Raw genomic sequence first — 6,890 nt, 5'->3', positions numbered from 1 at the left:
TAGGTCATTTCTCAGGAGGCTTTTCATAATCCAATATAGATACAGGGTTTGATTGAACTGGTTCACTCACCCTTGAGTATTCCTAGGGTCCGGCACCATCGTGCATCAATCCTTCATCTCTATCTTTGTCGCACTCGCCTGCCGGTTCAAGTCAGCTTCCCATTCCTCAATCAAACTTCTAATCTCTTCATTGGTCCTCGCTTGGTATACATTGGCCACTTCATTAATGAGGTTGGAGACCAGTTTCTTGCCATGTCTCTTGCTTGAGGAACTATGCTCTTCCTTTTGCTCAATCGCCCGACGCCTCCTACATCGGCCCGTAGCCTTCACTTCCTTGCCATTACAACACAATCCTGATACTTGGTAATGAAATGGGTGTTGGCAGGTCCCTATGCAGGTGAGGGTGCGAGCCCATAAGCCCTTCACGCCCAAGAGAACCTACCTCTCTGTGCACCTGCCATGGGAGAAAGAAACTGAAATTGACTTAAAATTAAACTTTGTTTCTCTGCCACTCGCAGACCTTGCAGCCAATCGAAGTCCTCCAACCCACCTAGACATTTAATCTCTTGACCCCTAGGCCCATTTTCTTAGCAATAAGAAAAAAATTTACAATCCCATCACAACCAGCTTTAGCAACATTATAAAAATTCCCAAACCTAGGGTGACGCAAAACCTCAACAATGACCCCGTAGACGCTACGACACAAGCCGTGGGTGTGAAGCCCAGAAAGCTAGCTAGTCAATTCATTACCATGTTGGTACCACCTGTTATGCAGGGATGCAAGCTTTCATTCAATCCCATAAAAAATAGTAAAGCAGACCCTAAATGTAAAATTGGCAGTAACCCAATCCGAGAACCCATGGTCTTCGAACTGAGCCTGACAACAACATTCCCTAGGGTTGACACCGTTGTCCCACATCCCAAATAACCAAATTCGGGAGAGGGAAATTTCATAGAAAACCGACACCGCGGTTATTCTGGTGAGGATAACATACTGCTGCCAGACTACCAGTGCCTGACACTTCAACCAACCCATTTTACCCCCACCCACAGACAAATTGTCCCCATGCAGAACCCAATCCCAAAACCAGACACTCAGATGCATGGATGAGGGGGAGAAAAAGTAGTTTACATACCAGATTACCCTTGCATGGAGCTGAAGAGTCCATCGTCTCTTCTGGAATCGCTACGCTTCATTGATCGCAGAGTCCCTCCTTCAGAATCGCTTCACTTCAATCGTTTGGGTGCGGAAACAACCTACAAACCTCTCGTAACACTTGCTGCTGAACTCAAGCCTTAACATAATAAGTCTGCCACCTTCCACTACATTGATATCCTTATGCATGCCAGGAGCCACCACACCCAAAGAGGTTTCATTTGTAAATCTTCATGATTGAGGGAATCATACATTGGATTCACATCTTGTATAAAGGGAGCCTTGTTTTCTCAGTTTTCTTCTATTAAGCTTCTTTAAATATCATCACTTTTTGCTTTATCATTGTAATTTGTAGTTAATTTATAGATTTTGAAGGGAATAACTTGGTACTACTTCCACCACTATATGTGTATCTTCAATATATATCTATAAATTACACATTGAAGTGTTTATCAAATGAATTCACTATATTATGCTTAGCTCATGCCCAATATAAGAAACACTTCTCATTTGTTGGATTCAATATTTTATGCCCAATAAACCATCCTTCTTCATCTCAGATTAACAATGAATTCCTTACTCACTGTTAAATTTGAGATCTTATGTTCTTCTCCTTTCTTCCACCTTCCATTATCAACTAGTGCACTCTATTAGATAAGACTCCATGCCCAATGGAAAGGCCTCTAGTCTAAGAGGTTTAAAAACTTTGAATTCCAATCTCCTGCGTTTTTCTCCTTAACCTTGTTATCCTATTCATTATCATTTAAATATGGCCACTTAGCTTTAGATTGTGGGTTGCTACCTGATGAGAGTAAGTAGTCAGTTGCTATCAATAGTTAATGCAAACCTGCCTAACCCAAGGGCCATATTGTAGTCAAAGGTTGGTTTAAATATTCCTTGGCATATTTCTTAAACAACCAAGAACATCTCAAAAAATAATAAGGTGCTTGAAATAAAACAAAAAGCTTAAATTGATCCAAATATGTATCAACAAGATATTGTTGGGCACAATGGCCTTAATACCTACCCTAAACATGTCATGTGTGTTATAGTAGGCTATCTAAAAATATTTTCATCTACGTTCTACCACAAAGTAATTTTAAAACTCTAAATGAGCATCTCTTGGTTTCAAGAAAAAAATATTCTCTACTAAACATGGTCAACCATGTGAAGTTGGAAGCTCATACGACCCTCCTCCCCCAATCTATATATTTTAAAAGAAATTAAATTAACATAATATAAACCAGCATATAAAGTGTCATAAAACATAGCAAAACATAAATCATATAAGTAAAAAATAATAGAGAATAAAGCAAAGTATAAAAAATAATCACCTCCTACATTTCAACCATCCAATATATTCATTAATATTCACGTTCTTCATCTAAATCAATATATAAATTATTAGGATCTGTATAACTAAAATGACTATCCATAACAACATCATCATAAACTTCAACTTCTTCATTTAACACATTTACCTACACCTGATCTGAATCATCTTTAACTTTTTGTTTGACACATCTAACTACTCCTTTGTATCCTCTTGCATTTTCTTCCATATCATTTTCTTCTAGTACTATACAACTTATGGGCCTTCCTCTTGACTTATACCTAATAAAATAGGACCAAACTACTTTATTTGGAACCTATAAATAGAAGACTTGCTTATGTTGACTTGGAAGGACACGAGGCTCGATACCTAGCTCAAATAACCTTTTCACTAATCATATTAAATCCATTAGCATGCTTAGCAATAACTTTATTAAGATCACATCATTTATCTGCAACCTATACCGATAGACCTTGAAGATAACTACTTTGAATGATTTCAAGTCTTAATGAATTGTATCCTCCAATTAGCCATAATATCTATTTTTAAATACTTTTGGATGCCTATCACTTCTAAAGGAAACATTAGTACCTAGAAAATTGTACTTATATCACAATTATAGATTTCCTTGTTATCATCCAATTGTTTGATGCAAAATTTCTTGCCATTGTTCCAAATAGCCTTGTGTTATTTCACTTAAAACAATATGCTTGATATGTTAAAAATTAAATATTGTATGTGCTTGTGTTCATTTGTCCTCAAAATATTAACTAGGTGTTATCTATCTTTTGCATCATATGCTAAATAAATCTCCCTGTGCATATTGATATTTCGAGAATAATGATCTCTTATGATCAACTTTTCCACGCCATGCCATAACAATTTTCCATAAACATTTTTACATTGTTATATTCATAGCTTTATCCAATCAAGATGATCTACAATGTATAAATATAGTGCATCCCACTCTCGATCACCTTGAATAATTAGCTACTAGTAAATCTTAAGAAATGATGGATGAATAAAATAAATAAATAGCTATGAAATTGTTGAAGGTAATATAAACTATTATAACTCTCTACTATCTAATCACCTTTAGCTTTCCTCATTCTGCCTCATCCTAACAAAACATTCCCTTCATATTTGTTGATGGAATCAACATCTCAAATGTTAGGTACATTGATATCTAGTGCTACTACTTCAAGAAGATGTCCACTAATATCCACCAATGACTGATTTACCATATATCCATCAATACATGGTCTTTGTCTAACAAAATCTTTTAGTGCCTTCAAGTTCCTCCCCACCATCCACATTAATATTGTGTATAAAAGTATACACATTTCAATATCATCAACTTGGTGTCTAAGGTAGTGTTATTGTGCACTGAAAAAGGTTAGACAAAGATACTTTTGCAGTTCACACATTAGCCAAGTAATTTATTTTTACCAATACCTTATATCTTATTTATGAATTCATTTAGATGAAAATGACTTGCACAGGATGCATAAAAATCAAATGATTCAAAATAATAATAATTATACTTACAATGCAAGTAAATCACATGTATTTTAGTTGGAAAAGAAGGAACCTTAGGATTTTGAAGTTTTTTGGAGTTTTATGTGAATGGACTATGGCTTTTTTTGAAAGTTGTCAAGCCACACTTGTATTGCGGATAAGCGGAAAGAGGAATGGATTCAGTCATGGAGGAGCTCATGGATTACGAGTTGAGATCGCTATGTGGACACATCTTCTATGAGCAGTCAAAATATAGATGGAGGAGCACTTCGTTGAAAACCCTCTCGGACTTGCCTTCCATAGAGGTGCCAAGTCGGGATCAAAATTTACAACAGAAGGAAAAAATGATTTAGTTTGCCTCATGCATAGTTCCCTCATCTCAACACATGGCTATAGTGGCCTCGGCTTCACCACCCTGTGTTAAGGCCCTATATGTCGATCATATGCCTTTCCCTTCATAGGATGTAGTAGGTACTAAGACTATCTCTGAACTTGTGCCCCCCCTCACCATCGTAGGAGAAATAGGGCAATCAGGCAATGGTGAGAGGTGGTAAGCCTCATAGTTGGAAAAGATATTTCCCTATTGCAAAAAGGATTTTGAGTGAAGAAACTTGGTAGGTCAATTTGGGGTTATAAAAATTGCAGGTCTAGCACTAAAATCATTTTCTTCCTCATGGCACGCTCTCTTAGGATATGACCATGTGATTCATACTTTGGTTCGTGGATGGATGACCTTTGTGTTTAGGGTAGAGGGGGACTGCAACTTAATTTTTAAGCAGAATTAGAACTAGGGCAAGGAGGACTTGCTTCTAAAGCCACAATCCATTGAATTTGACCTTGAGAATAAGCAGATGGACACATTGAGTGTTTGGGCTATTCTTCCTATCCCGTCACTTCATTTTTTATGGATGGATACTTTCATAACCATTGCAATAGCCTAGGAACTTTTTTTAGTGTGGAGGAGGGCTAGCAGGGGAAAGGGGACAATTGTATTTCATGGATTCAAGTCAATATTCATCTTAGACCTTTCCTAATAGCTAAGGTGGAGCTCCTATTAGATGGGAGATCATGGCATCAAAGGGTGTACTATTGGAAATTTCCCTTTAGATGCTATACGTGAAAAAAAATCGATCACTTAATGAAATATTGCTTCAAGCAAGGTCCCCTTGGGGCAACAAAGGATACTACTAGGCTTACGAATCAGGAGGAGGACTCATTTAAGAAAAACTACCAAGCCAAGCCAGCTACATGTTCAAAATCTAATGTTGTGGCTCAAGAAGTGCCTCTTCCTTCATAAGGTGTCGAGATAGGGCATGTCCTATCAGGTAAGTCTCCTACCATTCCATGTATTTTTGTTTTATGTCCTTTGTCCTCTTCAATTGAGAATGATCCTTTTTTGGTCAAGGATCATCCCCTAGCCCTTATCCCCGATCCCCTGGCCTTCCCTTAGGTCTCTGATCATGCATTTCCTACTCTTTTTGGTCCCCTTCCCCCCAGTAAAGATCCCCTCCCATGGCCTTAATGGCCTTGCGCTAGGGATACCTTGAAGAGATAGGTTCTCATACCAAGAAAAACCACTCTTGGTATCCCCCTTATCTTCAAGAGGCATTTATTTGAACGTTCTTGTGCCAAATGTTATTGGTAGGAAGTCAAATTTGCACAAAGTTCATGAGAATCTACTTAGTCTCTTAGCTTCTAAAATTCATATTTAGGGTCTTGGGGACCTTGTAAAACATTAAGGAAGACCAACCATGCATTGGATGCAAATTTGGACGTGTTTCGAATGCAAAATACACGCTCCTACAAGAGTCCCTATTTTGTTATAAGAGATAATCCAGTGAGTAGAAAAATGCATTGAGGATGCAGTTTGAAGGTGGAATGAGACTAATTGAATCTAAGTAATTATAAAGCATCCATTTCGATGTCATTAGATCGTCGGAAGGAAGTTTTATTCAATGAGTGGATGGTTGTAGAATCTCTTATAGCTCAACAAAAGAGGAAAGTATACATTTATGACACACAAAAATGATAACCAATAATGAATGATCAACAACCAAAGTAATTTCTAATGCATAAAGAGAAATATTAAATAAGATAAATGATTACTATAAAAAAAATATATGGTCTAATGTTTATTATTGCATAAGAAAAGACTATAAGAGATAAGTTTTTTAACCCTGCAAAAATTAATAGTACTCAAAAATGAAATTGCAGTAATAAGTGAATGAACAAATGTATGTTAAAATAACAATACAGGAGGGGTCTTAAGCACTTGGGGTGGGCCCTAACCCAAGAAGACTTAGATCCCTAAAGTAATAAAAATATAAAAACCAATAATGTTAATCATTGATTAGAAAAAGTGTGGATACATACGAAGTTGCAAGAACTCGAACCTCTAGGCTAAAGCCTCCACTAACTCGACTACTGCTAGCTTATTCTCACTTTCTAACTTACTCTAATACCCCTCTATTTATACAATATGGATGAAGGGAACCCTCCTTGAAAGGAGGACTACTTTCCCTCCATAACCCCTAAAAAACAGGATCATGCTCCTTGAGTGACCTTATATTTATAGAGGAGTAATTGGTGCTTCAATCCAGTTGAGTTTGATCATCCCATAGTAGGGTGCAAGTTCCATAAATTTATTTGATTGGATATCCTCATGATCTATGCCAAATCTATTAAATATCTTGCATCATAAGCACACAAAGTATGATAAACATCTCTAACCTTCCTAATAACTTATTTAAGCTAAGAAAACATATTTAAGTGCAGAAGGTGAGGTCTAATGTGCCTGGGAAAGGTTAGATGGGCCTTAAGATATAAATAATTTGGAGCCCCTTAATACCCCCTACTAAAAATTTTTCCCATCCTTTGAGCAAA

Source organism: Pinus tabuliformis, chromosome X (assembly GCF_031772625.1).
Source record: "Pinus tabuliformis cultivar Carrire ecotype Pingquan chromosome X, CPIR1, whole genome shotgun sequence".
NCBI lineage: Eukaryota > Viridiplantae > Streptophyta > Pinopsida > Pinales > Pinaceae > Pinus > Pinus tabuliformis.
The sequence above is the reverse complement of the archived record's forward strand: the minus strand, read 5'-3'. Positions refer to the sequence as shown.